Source organism: Gavia stellata, chromosome 18 (assembly GCF_030936135.1).
Source record: "Gavia stellata isolate bGavSte3 chromosome 18, bGavSte3.hap2, whole genome shotgun sequence".
NCBI lineage: Eukaryota > Metazoa > Chordata > Aves > Gaviiformes > Gaviidae > Gavia > Gavia stellata.
The window spans coordinates 11,465,149-11,478,750 of record NC_082611.1 but is presented as its reverse complement, the minus strand read 5'-3'; positions in this window follow the sequence as shown (position 1 = coordinate 11,478,750).

Genomic DNA, 13,602 nt, shown 5'->3' with positions numbered 1-13,602 from the left:
TACCTCCATCCATACCTAGCTCCTACTCTGCAAAGGCGGAAGGCCAAGGCGTTGCCTAGAAGCCATTGGGCATTGGAAGAGGTTGCACCAGATTTTTCTGAATCACCAAAATCCCTTTTTTGTAAGAAGATGGCTACCAAAGATAAATATAGGGACTAGCCATGCTCTGGGTGTCCAGGATAACCATTTAATAAACAAAACAAAACAGCTGGTTGCATGCCAATGTTACAGCTGCTTATGATTTGTGAAGGATTGTGGGACAAGTTTTTTTTAATCTGTAATTTATGCTTATGCAGCTATAAACTTCTACTTGAGTTCAAACCTTAGACATTTTATATGACTGTAACATTTACTTTAACCTCTTCCTCTGATCATTGCTCCCAATAGCTTGTATTGTCATTCCCAGCACCTGCTACCCTTCAGGAAACACCTACTTTTGCTAAGGCAACAAAATAAACTAATCCTAAAAAAAGAATCAGTATACCAGAAAAGGTAAAATAAACCAAAATAAGACAAAACTTAGGCCTACTACAAGTTATAATCTCTCTAAACAGTGTGGCTGTTCAAGTTGTTTAGATGATTTGTGGCAGGGGAAAAAAAAAAACACACATTCATGGGAATCTTAAACTGTTCAAAATAAGGGTCATGTTTGTTTGCATCCAACATCCCTGGGCTATCCTGGGTCATTAAAGGCAAAAGAATGCCCCAGACTTGAGCTTCTAGAACAGCTATGCTCACACCAAAGACGCTGAGGTGCCCTTTGGCAGCAGGCCTTCTACTGCTTACAGAAATTCACCTCAGAAACTGGCTGATAGAAACCATGCTAAAATATGTGTTTTACTTCATATTAGTTAACATTCTTACTCATGTTTTTTCACATTTAATATTTGCATTTCTCATTTTGAAACAAAACCTAAATATGCAGCAACACAAAGGTCTTCTTAGCCATTCAGCCCTATGCTGTAGTGACAGAAAATGCTGTTATGTGCAAAGAGGACAATTAAAGACGAAAAAAAGTCACAGATCTGTTTATACGCAACATCATAATCTAATATGCATCCAAATACTTATTATTGAGCCTGCTATATTTTATATCTTTGGAGTCTAAACAATGTCAGCATTACTCAATATCTTTGGGATGAAAGCACTTCCTCCCTCCCATACACAAATGTACCTTTTCCCAGATATCAGCTGTGTAGACAATTTGCAGCAACAGCTTTATTCGTAAGAAGCATGCAATAGGAGTAGTACACACACATTTGCACAGAAATGTAGAGTACCATGCATTAAACCCATTCCAGGTAGCGTAACTTTAATCCAGACACTAATTAAAGATGATAACGCCTCAGGTTCCTCACTTACGAGCACTCTGTGCCCTCCATTGGTCTAGCAATTAATTTACACCCCCTCTCCCCAGTGAGAGTGAAATAGAGATGAGATAGGAAGACTTCCCTACTATAGCCACTCCATTTGCCTCTTTCTCCTTCACTATTTCCAAGCTGCAGAAAGGAGTCACCATTCCCACCAGGTCTCATTCCAGCCCTCCACCACAGCAAGAGCAGGATAGGAGCTGATACAGACATCATATATATACTCAGACACTGTCTGTGAAGTTCCTCACTCCATTTTCACTGCCACCATCCCCCTTCAAGCTCTCCCACACGTGTGGACTTACTTCATAGTTATACATTACAATAGGATGGGTGAGACTCGGTGCAGTAAGGCTAAGGCAGAAGTCAACAGGTATGGGCCTGAGCTTTCATCCCATGAAGTCACTTTCTATCCAGCAGGATGTGAACTGGAAGACCTGTCAAAGAACATAAAGACATGGGGAAGAAATGAAACAGAATTGGGAAGCAACGCGTTATGTGCTACTGGCTACCTTCCTCAGCTGGAAGTTGGCACCATCCTCTCCCTGACACTCTTGAGGTGCACGGGGTGCTCCTGCGTGCTCTTTGACTAGTGCTCTGCTGGCAAATGGCCCGATCTGATCTATGGCATTTGTCAAACATGGATACCTGCAGCAATTCAACATCAAGAAATTTTCACTGTTAACAACGACATAAATACTGGTTAATATTATACATTATATATACCACACAGACAAGTTCCCCAACTGCCGTGATGTTCACTGTGTTCAAACCAGGGCAGAGTATCTCCTTACAGCTCCATAGATCCCTTTTAAGTGTGCACATACTTCAGTAAAAAAAGCAGGCTGATTCAAAGCATTCCTGCTTTGACTCACAAGGTAACAGCTATGACCCTCTATAACTCTACCCAACCTATTTAATTGTCAGAGCAATCTGAGATGTAACTGAAGTAATGTAGCATATGAGCTTTGTAGACCAGTATTTTCATCTCCCCCCACCTCCTTTTTTGAATAAAAAAGCATGTTTAGGAATATGATGACTGTAAAATAGTGTAAGATTAATCATTCTAATTTATTTCATTTTACCACAGTTCCATACAGAAGGTGAAATGTTCATTACCAAAAATAAATTCCAGCAGTAACTGGGATTGCTGTACTCATTCAGTGCATTTCAGCATATTCTGTTCAGACTGCAGATTTCTATATTCTTCAAGGTGTTTTACAATACAATACCATCAAAAACAGGGGTAAGGAAGAGGATCTAGCCTTCATGAAAAATATTATTTTTATGAGTACACTGCCTCAACGCAGTAATGATTAGAGTTTCAATCACCTTTTCAAGGAAGCGAGGAAAGAGAGAAGAGAGAAAGAAGGGAGAACGCTGTCTGTTACTGTGACCCAATTTGAGAGCTGAAATAGACCAATTACTGTTTAGAGAACAGCATTCCTTTTCACTGTGTAGCAATTTAACCCAGACAATAAATGCATATTTAAAATTCAATTGATTTCAAAACATAAATGCTGCCAATCTTCGCAATCAAAGGACTCTTCTTATCCCCTTCATTTGGTACACTGCCACAATAGGGCAACTGAGATGAAGTATTTCGTAAAGTGTATTTCTGAGCCCTGTTTTTAATAGAATTTTGTTTGCTGTGGGTAAATACAGGAGGTAGTATTTTATATGTGGGTCATTCAAATTCTAAACTTTACAGCCAGCACTTTTTATATAAATTAGTTTGCATTAAAATCAGACTTCAAGACAAACAAACGATTTGACAAAAACAGAGAAACATGGATACATATCAAAGGGCTGAGTCTAAACAGTTCAAAAGAGTGATGGGGCTGTGTTAAAATTCACCTTGCAATAAGCTTTTTAGTGAAAGGACTTTTACAAATTTATTTCTTTCACTGTTTTTCCTATCTGTGCATTAGGCCATATAGAAGTTTCCTATTTGTTTCTAGAAAAGCAGCTCATAGTGTTAGATTGTGTCTAAGCCCTCTATTATCAATGCAGATATCTAATGCCTCTCCTTATCCTCCTAAGAAATAATGCAGTCCTAATTTATTTCTCATTAAAGATGCATTGTACCACTAATCAGCTAAAGGTATTTTACTTGATGCTTCTGAAGTTTATTTTTAAGTCTTCAACATTTTAATTGCTTTGCTTTGCCCCTGGGCTCCTAGAAATTAAAAATAAACAGAAAACTTCCTGTAGAAGTAAAATATAACCCATGACATTTCCGTACTCTTAGACAACATTATAGCAACACAAATTTAAGCATTTACATTTATTGCTTACTATTTCCACTCGATTCCCTCTTCCTCGCTCCTCTCCTCTTCTTTAAAGCAGCAAAGTAAATAATTCTTCCCTTTGTTGACTTCAACTATTAGTTGCAACTGCTACGCTTCAGGACATTTACCTACTTCCTAGCTTTTGAGTATGCTTCTACTTCCCCCTGTCCTATAATTCACTCTCTGGGAAGAAAATCCAGTTGCACAGGCTGTAAGGGTAACAGATATGCCCTGGTTAGGGCAATCTGCCTAATCAAGGTCTCAGGACCTTGAAACAGGTATCTGCTATAATGCATAGATGTGATCTAATTTATTGCAAAGAAGGGCATTAAATTATTCAAGGTCCTTTTTATCTTTCTTACACATATTCATCAGTCTGAAGTCTTGCTGATATTTTATGTTTTGCAAATGTAGGAAGGGTATTTGTTACAGAATTCAATTATGTAACTCTTATACTGAGGTATTCAGAAACATACTATCCCTGAATGAACTTGCCACTATTCAGAAGTTTCAGTTGTAAGGAACGCTGGCACTGCAGACTCCAGGAGCATTATTTCAATGTTTCCCACAATGTTAGAAGGCAAAAGCCACTTAACTTTGGGACAGTGACTGCAGTCAAGGTCTTAAAAATCTCACAGTTACAGGAAGACCTGCTGATTAGCATTCCCAGTTTTAATTAAATCTGGTGTAGATACTGCCCTTGGGGACTGAAACATAGTGAAGCTATTGTTCTGAAACTAGGACATAGCCTGACAGAGCCTTAGCAGAAAATTGCAGCTGGCTGTAAACCAGGCAACATAGTCAAGACAGACTCAGAGATGTGACAGAGGTTCAGACTCCAGCTGTGCAACCAAATCTCAGTTAACCACGGCTGTAGTGTGGAGGATAAACATCGACCTCATTTTTTTAAGTGAAGTTACTAGCCAATATTGGAAGTAGTTGGCTCCTTTAGCAAGAACAATTGATTATTCAAGCCACGTATTTCTTTGCTGGAAAATTGTCTATTTACAATAGAAAGATCCCCAATTCTTCTGAGGAGATAATTCTTTGCATTACTACTGGTGACTTCTCTCATCCTGGCTGTCTTCACTTTCTGCCTCAAAGACGAGCAAAAATAGAGCTTCAAGCACACATTCAGCGCAAACCTTCATCTATCAGGTACAGTGTAAATTCTAACTTCCTCCCACACAGCTCACTGGTGGCTTCTTACCATTTCAACTACCACTACACAAAGCATATTTAATTATTCCTTCCATTAACCCTGAATGAATGACATCTTAAGTAACATCTGTTACTGAGACAGAGATCAAACTGATGCTTCATGGCAGCACTCAAAATTTTTCAGCACAATATTAAAAATGACAGGTCATAGTTCACTTGCAGTAGTAGTGTTAGTACACATTCATGATGTACTTCTAACACACTACAGACTAACTTATTACAAAATAATAAACATATTTAAAGGGAATGATTTGGCAAATATGATTGATTTTTAATTTTAATGAATCTTTAATTTAATGTATTTTAAGAGAAATAAATCTCATCTTACCCTGAAACCTACAGAAGATATCTAGGACTGTATCCCGGTGAGGAAAAACACAGTTCTGGAAGTGTCATTGAGTATACAAATCCTTAATGTAATACCTAATTAATGATAAGGTTTATTTCTTCCCTTCTGAACTTACAGCCTTACGGGCTGAGAGAAAAGCTTGCAATTTTCTTATAAAGTTCTTTATATACATTCAACAAGTGCAACATGAATTGCTGTAATTTACTTTGATCTCGCATACCTATTACTGGGGTGTCTCAATACACTGGTTTATAGCTTTCTTCTCAGATGTTTCTCTCTTTTTCCTCTTTATATCAATGCTAATGGAAAGCTGTAGAAATATTCCATTGCAAGAAGTTTCTGTATTAGTACAGCAAGGAATGTATTTGTAGAAATTACGCTAAACATTTAAGCGAAATATTTGTAAATGCTATTAGTAAAAAAAAAATCCAAAACTTGAGGCTTTTTTTACTTATTATTTTGACTGCATGGATGAATGCCAATTACATCTTTATTATTCCGCACTGACCGGTCAGCCCATCTGTGGCTTTAAATGTGAGCTGTCTTCTCTGTAGAAAAATACTGGAGTAGCCTGATACATTACAAGACCATAGGAAAGAGTTCGCCTAAACAAATCATAACCACTCCTTTTCTTAAAAAAATGCATGTCAGTGTTTGCCAGGTAAGGGGAAAAAAGGCTTCACTGTGAAGTCTCTCAGTTAGCAAGAACAGTCAAGGTAAAAGAAAAAAAAAAAAAAAAGGTGAAATCTGCATTCCTCAACACAATGAAAAACTAGCAAATACAGAGCACATCCATCAGTACCATTTATTTCTCAGCTGTGGAACTCAGACAACCTTTTCTTCAACATTTATGCTCATCTTTGACTCGTTACTTTAATGCTACCAGAAAACTAAATTACATCCAGCGTTTTCACTGCAGAAACTTAACAGGGCCTCCGACTGTGTGTATGATTTCTTGCAGTATGAGACACTGAAGCATTACAGAGGGAACAGGAAAAGCTGAGTTTCCAGGAGGCTCTCGTGAATTCAGACACAGATGGTGTCAACTTAGACTCAATAAAATTATTTTAAATTATCACCTATGCCCACAAATAGTCAGGGGACTTGTCCAGCCAGCTCTCCGTGTTCAGAGGCTTAATAAAGAAGAAAGAAGCAAGGACAGACTGGTAGATTTTTTTTCCACAGACTGAACTTCCCTTGACTGAACTCTCCCTGAAAACTGGTACCATGACAGCGAGTAATGTACTACTGACTATTCAAGTGCATTGCACCTTTTTATCACCTCAGCCCTGAGTAGCTAATATTTCAGTGATGAGTACTGAACAAGACATGTGACTAATGCATTTTAATGCACTTAGAAGAACTTGATAAAAATAACCATTTATCAAAGAGAGCTTTTTAGTAAAAAAGTCTTATGAGTTTGAATAGTCTTACAGCCTTTGCAAAGTAGAACCAAGTTCCACTCAAATTAAGACTCTAAAAGCCTTCAGAAACATTCTGACGTGCTGGAATTGTTAGCCACTTTCTAAGTGACATCAAAGGAGGAGGAAATTAAAATCTTAGTACTCCTCCAAAATATCCTAATTTGATTATTTGATCTGGTATCAAACTGTTTGGAAGGGTTGTATTCAGAAACCTCTGCTCCTGGACATTAAATTTCACTGAGCACAGTGTAAAAATAGCAAAGGAACTGGGAAAATGTAATACCTAATATTCAGCATCAACCAAAATATGTGGAAGTGATTTTATTTCCTTACCCTACTTGTAAATTAGGACATTACTACTCTGAACTAAGGCCAATCAAATGCTACATGAGTATTTTATTGAACACATTTCATAATATGCTTTGGACAAATTGCCGAATAAGTTATTTGCAGTGTCTTGCATATAGAGTAATACTACTTCACTTCAAAGTGAGGGTAATACATTCTTCAAATAATCATAATGTGAATTTTGCGGTGTCAACTAATTCATTCAAGCATTTTCACCCAGAATCGGTCAAAACCCATGACTGCTTCCTTTAGCCCATAGTTATGTAACTAGGTACCACCATTAGCCAAAATCTTCCAAGATACTTTGTTTGGCTGACAAGCAGCTAAGGTGCTAGCTTTTCGTAACAGCAGAAGCCATTCAAGCAGAAAAAATGTTCTAGTTCTAAGCTGAAAGTAGTGTGCCTAGGTCTGGGAAATTGGTTCCTCAGTCTTTGTATACTTCTGAAGTTTTCACCCACCGTACTATTTAGTGACAGTTGGGAAAATAAGGAATGGCCACCTCAAACCCAAGAACTAGAGTAAGACAGCAAGGCTATCTTATGTGAGCCACAGAACAGTGATAAAAGGATAATAACTTTATCCTTTGTAAAGGAGATATATATGTTTTTATATCCCTTCCTATATATCCTTTCTATCCTTCCCATATATCCTTTATAAACGGTATCAATATCCTTTTTATATATTTATGTATATATGTCTGGTTAGTGAATTAAATTGTTGAATTTCTAAAAGCTCTTGTGCTTGCTCTAAAGGAAGAGGAAACTAGTCAACATTTTGAATCCTCTGAAGTTCTGGTGTGTTTTTTATTAAAGGTCACTGAAAACAGAATCTATATAAGGTTAGATACAAAGGTGCATATTTTAAATTTATATTTGATTACAACAGGTCTTTGAATGCTGAACAAGTTTGAAAGTTTCTAGTTAGCTGTCAATAATCTTATAACATGTCATACTCAGTAAATGCATAATTAGAACTCCCCCTCATCTTTAGACATAAATTACACTGTGTGTTAACAAAGAGAAACTCCCAGTGAGGCATGCTTCAGATTGTAGAGTTGCACTCATCATATGCTTTTGACTTCACTCTCAGCAGCATGTTTTCCACTTTCTGCTGCATGATACTGTTTAAGGGAAATCGAAAGCAAGAAAGAAAAATACTGCTTTGAGATACTGAATACACTAGAGATCACCGTACTTTCTTCTACTTAAGCTAGAGCAGATGATCAGTTTGGTTCACAGGCTTACAATACTTCTTCTGAAAGACAAAGAAGTCCCTACCCTTCAACAGTGCTCCTACAGCTGACGTCAGTTGATAAAGCATGTTGATCATCTGCTTGGATTGTTAAGTGTGAGACTGATTACTGTTCCTCTATCACTGCCACACAACACAGAGCACTCTCTATCCTAAGACCAATGGACATTTCTTTTGAAAATGTATGCACATGGAGGAAGAAACTGTACATAAGTATGAAAAGGGCTTTTTTGCACAACAAACACATGCATTTTTCTAAACATACCAGTGTCTGCTTTAAGACACAGAGAGCCTCTTCAGTATTGCCATCTGGCACAACATAGACCAGAGACATCTCTATCAGCTATCACACTTCGAATGATCTTTGCAGAAAGGCCCAGCTGAAAGCTTCCACACTAGTATTGATTAAACTTGTCAATGAGCTACAAATTGTAAAAATCTTTACGAAGCTCTTTTCAACATTCGTCTCAAGAAAAGTAGATCTGATAATTCATCTCCAGCAGATAGCAATTTTCAGTAAACATCTCCTTTTCTTTCCATTCCAGGTGGTATAATACAACTAAAGAAATCTGGATGATTGAGTGAGTTGCAGAACAAAAGCATTTATTCAAAAGACTGAAACCCACAGTCAAAACGAGGCACAGATTTTAAAAGCAACAGGACGTGCTAACATTTCTCTGTTGCAGAGTACATCTTGATCATACAGAGGGATTGTACAAGCTTTGTTCCTATTTAAGAAAACCTATTTTTCACCACAATTGTGGAGATAAGAATTTGTAGCCTGATGCATTTATTTTCATGCCAATAGCCAATGTACTCTCGGTCTCTCTGCAATTCCATCCAGATGAAGGCTCAAGAGAGAAAATAAGGCAGCACCTCTGGAGGACAGTGGGATGGATGTATGGTTTCAGAAAGGACAGCAGAATAATTTGGCTGGTCCAGAACATCTGCACAAAATTTTTTCAAGTGCTGTGTCTGTCAGAGTATTTCTCAAACACACAAACATACATGTCCTCTACATCAGTTACCTAATGGAAGATTTTGGCAGGACCAATGGAAGAAGATGGTTTCCTATCTTAGGAAAAATGAGATTTGCCAAATATTTTTATAACTATTTTAAGAATTCCCATAACAAACACATGATTTCTTTTCATTCTGTTCCAGTGAATAACTGTCCAGGTTTTCAAATTCAGCTGAGCACCAGCTATCCTTACTAGTTTCTGTGATTCCATCGCATTTAAGTGTTTCAGTCAAAGCAGGACTCTTTGGGAAAAAGTCTTGGCAAACAATGATGGTGTTATACAACACAAAAAACTGAGCTATTGAACTACATATCCTAACATAGCCACGCTTGAAAAGCTACTGCAGGCTCAATGTTCTACTGTAAATACCAGGAGAGCTACAGTGTCAGAATAATGCCTTTTAAGATGGTCAATAACTATAACCACCATGTTGTGCTACAGAGCAAAGGAACAAGAATGAAAGTGATTAACCCCAGATTATTTTGTCTGATGATTACAGCTTACTTAAGTCCTACAATATAGTATCTGCAATTCTTTAAGATTGGTTATTTTTACATTGCAAGGAGAGAGAAGAAAATGGATCTGCGTATGAAAGGTGGCACTTCTGAAAGCAAATGCTGGCATAGAGACTTAGATGTTTCAAAAATATTTACACATTTCTGCTTTCAAATGCCCATCTTCAGACACTGTCGTTTTCATTTGAACAGAGAATGACCTGCAGTATCACTGAGTTCACGGAGAATTACAGCAGAACAACTCAGGGAAAAGTAATTTTGGCAACCATCCATTAGGATGAACCTAATCACTGCCCTCCAAATAGCTTTCTCCTTTGTATATACAAGAACTGTCAGTATATAGTGCTACCAGAACTAAAGATGGAAAAAAGATTAAGCCTAAGGGATGCAATAGGATACGCTAAATTGGATTAGAACTGAAGTTCCAGATTAAACACTACTTATGCTCACAACTAAATTACAGAATTTCTGGGAATTTTTACTACTTTGGATTCTGGAAAAATGAGGCTAGAATAATATTGCAAGGCCCTGTTTTGATATTATCTCATTGATTTGAACTATTCTTAATTTTAAATAATGACAATTTCTCTTGGCTTCTTGGACACTAAAATCAAACTGGATTACTTTCTTTGTTGTAACAATTATATGAAACATAGATTAAAGTGGACAAATTAACCTGTTTCAGACACACTAATAAATTTTTTAGATTCTACCTGCATATGCTAGATCATCATGTGGCTGTGCCTCTACAATGTTCCTCATTGACTGTGAAACCTCTTTCATGACAATCAATGAACACTTTTTTTCTTTTGTAAAATACAAACAAATTGTGTGTTATTTTTAGAGTCAGGTCAAGTTTTCACACCAACAGTGGTTGCAAATACAGTAAGCAAGAGCATAATACTGTATGTTAAACTTTCTATGCAACACATTAAATCCTGGTATCCTGTGGAGACATAATCACATTAGAGCTCTAAGCACATGTAATATTTCATTTATTGACGTGTTGGAGAAAAAGAAGTAACCTTATTTCATTGATATAAGTTCATACTAATATACCAACTAGAGAACTATGTCACATAGTGACTGGTTATACTGTCCTTCACATTGCTATTCAATAAAATATTCATATGCATACAAGTCTCAAGTAAGTAAAGGGGTTGTCAGTCACTTTCAGTTTGCTGAATCCCATTAGAAACAAAAAAAACACAACCACATCCTAAGACTTTCAGGCTCTAAGATGCCGACTCCTGTCCAAGATAAATGTCAATGAAACTTTTTACTCACATACTCTGTGACAAGCCCTTCATTAAGCAAGGGGTTTTAGGGGACATCAACTACCAAGGGAAAGTTCTATCAAAGCCCATCAGCAGGTTGAGCACAAGTGCCCAGGACTGTGTGTTTCTATAGTAGGGGATAATGAAGCAGATGAATGTCAGTAATACACTTGGTTAAACAGATACTGGACTGGGATGACCCTGAAAAGGCTAAATTAACAAATGAACGAAAGCCAGCACAACCTACCACAACTGTTGGGAACTATATCAAGGAGTGTGGCCTATGTGTGTCCTCTTTGGACCTCCATGAACTGTTCTCATATGTTAATGAGTTCTGATACATTAATGTGCAATTACAGAAGTATTCTGGAGGCAACAGAACATTCCCTAATATTTTACTATCATATTACTAAATGCTGGTTCTTTGCACTTGTGCATATTGTTGTCTGCAAAGGTATCAGAAACATGATTTCATTTGTTACATACATACAGACATGCTTTGTTGATACATCAAGCACCGAAACAGAGAAAATTTTATTTTGAAAGGGACCTTTGGCGGCCATCTACTCAAAGTATGTACTTAAGCCGAGATAAGCACATAACCTCTTCTCTCCTTGACACCCAGCATAAAATATTTATGAAAAATAAAATCTTATTTTGGCAACCTCTGATCACAGTTCCACTTACTGTTCCATTTTCAAAGAAAACACAATGATATTGAAAGGCCCACTAAACTGGTTTCACACTCTGGGCAGCCATGTTGTTTTGCAGGCATTTGCTTATTGGTCCTTAAGTTAGAAAACTGGAACAAGATGTCACAAAAACAACAGAAGTCCCAACATCTGCATAACCTGGAATTTTACTCTGAAACATCCATTCCACTTGAAAACAGAGCTTTAAGTCCTTTGTAACAAATGGGGACAAGGTTATTTTGTAAGAATCTACTTGTTAGCAAGTTATTTTTATTCATATCCTTAAAACCTGTCTTTCTTATGTGTTCAAAGAGAATACCAATCTGATCTACTGATCACAGCTTTTATATATCCATGGTTTTCAACTTTTAGAACGCATGAATCCATGCATTAAAAAAAGAGATGTGTTTTTGTATTTCATCTCCTAGAAGCCTAATATTGTAGACATACAAAATTTTGGCTGCCAAATCTTTTTTCAAGGTGAGGTTTTTGCAAAAAGCCATTTATATCTATTAAGTCACTACAACTAGAACCAGACTCCATTGAGTATATACCTTAAGCAAACCTTAAGAAATTCTGACTTGCTTTCTTCTCTAATAAATTTGCCTGAAACAAAACATACACATACAAAAAGAGAAATTAAAGAGCCCTGGGATTTTTTTTTATTTATTTATCTGTTTGCTTGTTTCACATAAACTACAGAGTCATGGAGAAGTCAGCCACAGGAAAATGGCATTATTCTACAGTGTGTCTGCCCACTTGTAGGGTACTACTAAAACTCCCTAATATCAACCCAATTTATAGCTGACATTCCAAGACCTTGCTCCCTGACACACTCTTCCCAGGGTAATTTTCATTCCCAGAGGTGCAAAACAAAACAAACAAAATTTTTTGGAAAATGTTTGAATACTATAACCTAGATGAAGAAACAATGTTAGCCTAAGTACGCTACCAAGGTGTAGGTTATAAAAGGAAAAAAATAAACCAATTAGTTGAGTGCCAGCCATTGCTAACCAATATACACATGTCAAGACCTGTGCTTTTGGGGGGGGTTCCTCAACATTTTTCTTTGTAGTAATTCAGTCGGCTTTTATTTTTTAAAGTTTCTAAACCCTGTATTGGCTGAAAATAACCTAAAATAACCTACAAAGATCTGTCTGCAGCACACTAGCTCATATCCCAAAAAAATAAAGAAAAAATACACCAAGAACATTCTTTAAAATGTTGAGTTGAGCACGATTTTGGGGTCCTGACTCATTTTAACATGTTTGGATTTGGCAATGTCAAGTAAGTTGCTTGCAAACACTCAGGCACACCATGTCAAATTTAATAGAAGCAGAAAGGATATTCTCATGCTCAATAATTTTCTAGTTCAATAAACATTTCTCACCTGCTGGATTTGCTGTCAAGGCATATCATACACTTACTCTCTTTAGATACTACTAATTGTATTTTTGGACTTCTCCCACTTCCGACTTCTGAAATCCAACATGATGGATAAATACTCCATAGCTGTTTTACTCAAGTCATAACTCCAGACATGCTTTCAAGATGCTTTTACAGTACCAACAGGTTTCACTTGGAAGATAAGCATCAACTGAATATTGGTTAAGATTTCTTCTGCGTAATCAAACTTGGTATCCTGAGATCTTTACTGAGAGGAATACATTGCTAATTAATTATGCAGTGCTATCCACACATTTTAAGTTTCTTTTGCCATGTCAAGCTCAGCCTATTTCTAATGTAGTACTTGTGCTATGTCTGTTCTTAGAAGCTGTGCGCTCAGAACTCAGTGAGCTTGAGGTATTTATTCAAATGAAGTATAATTAATACAGGAGTACT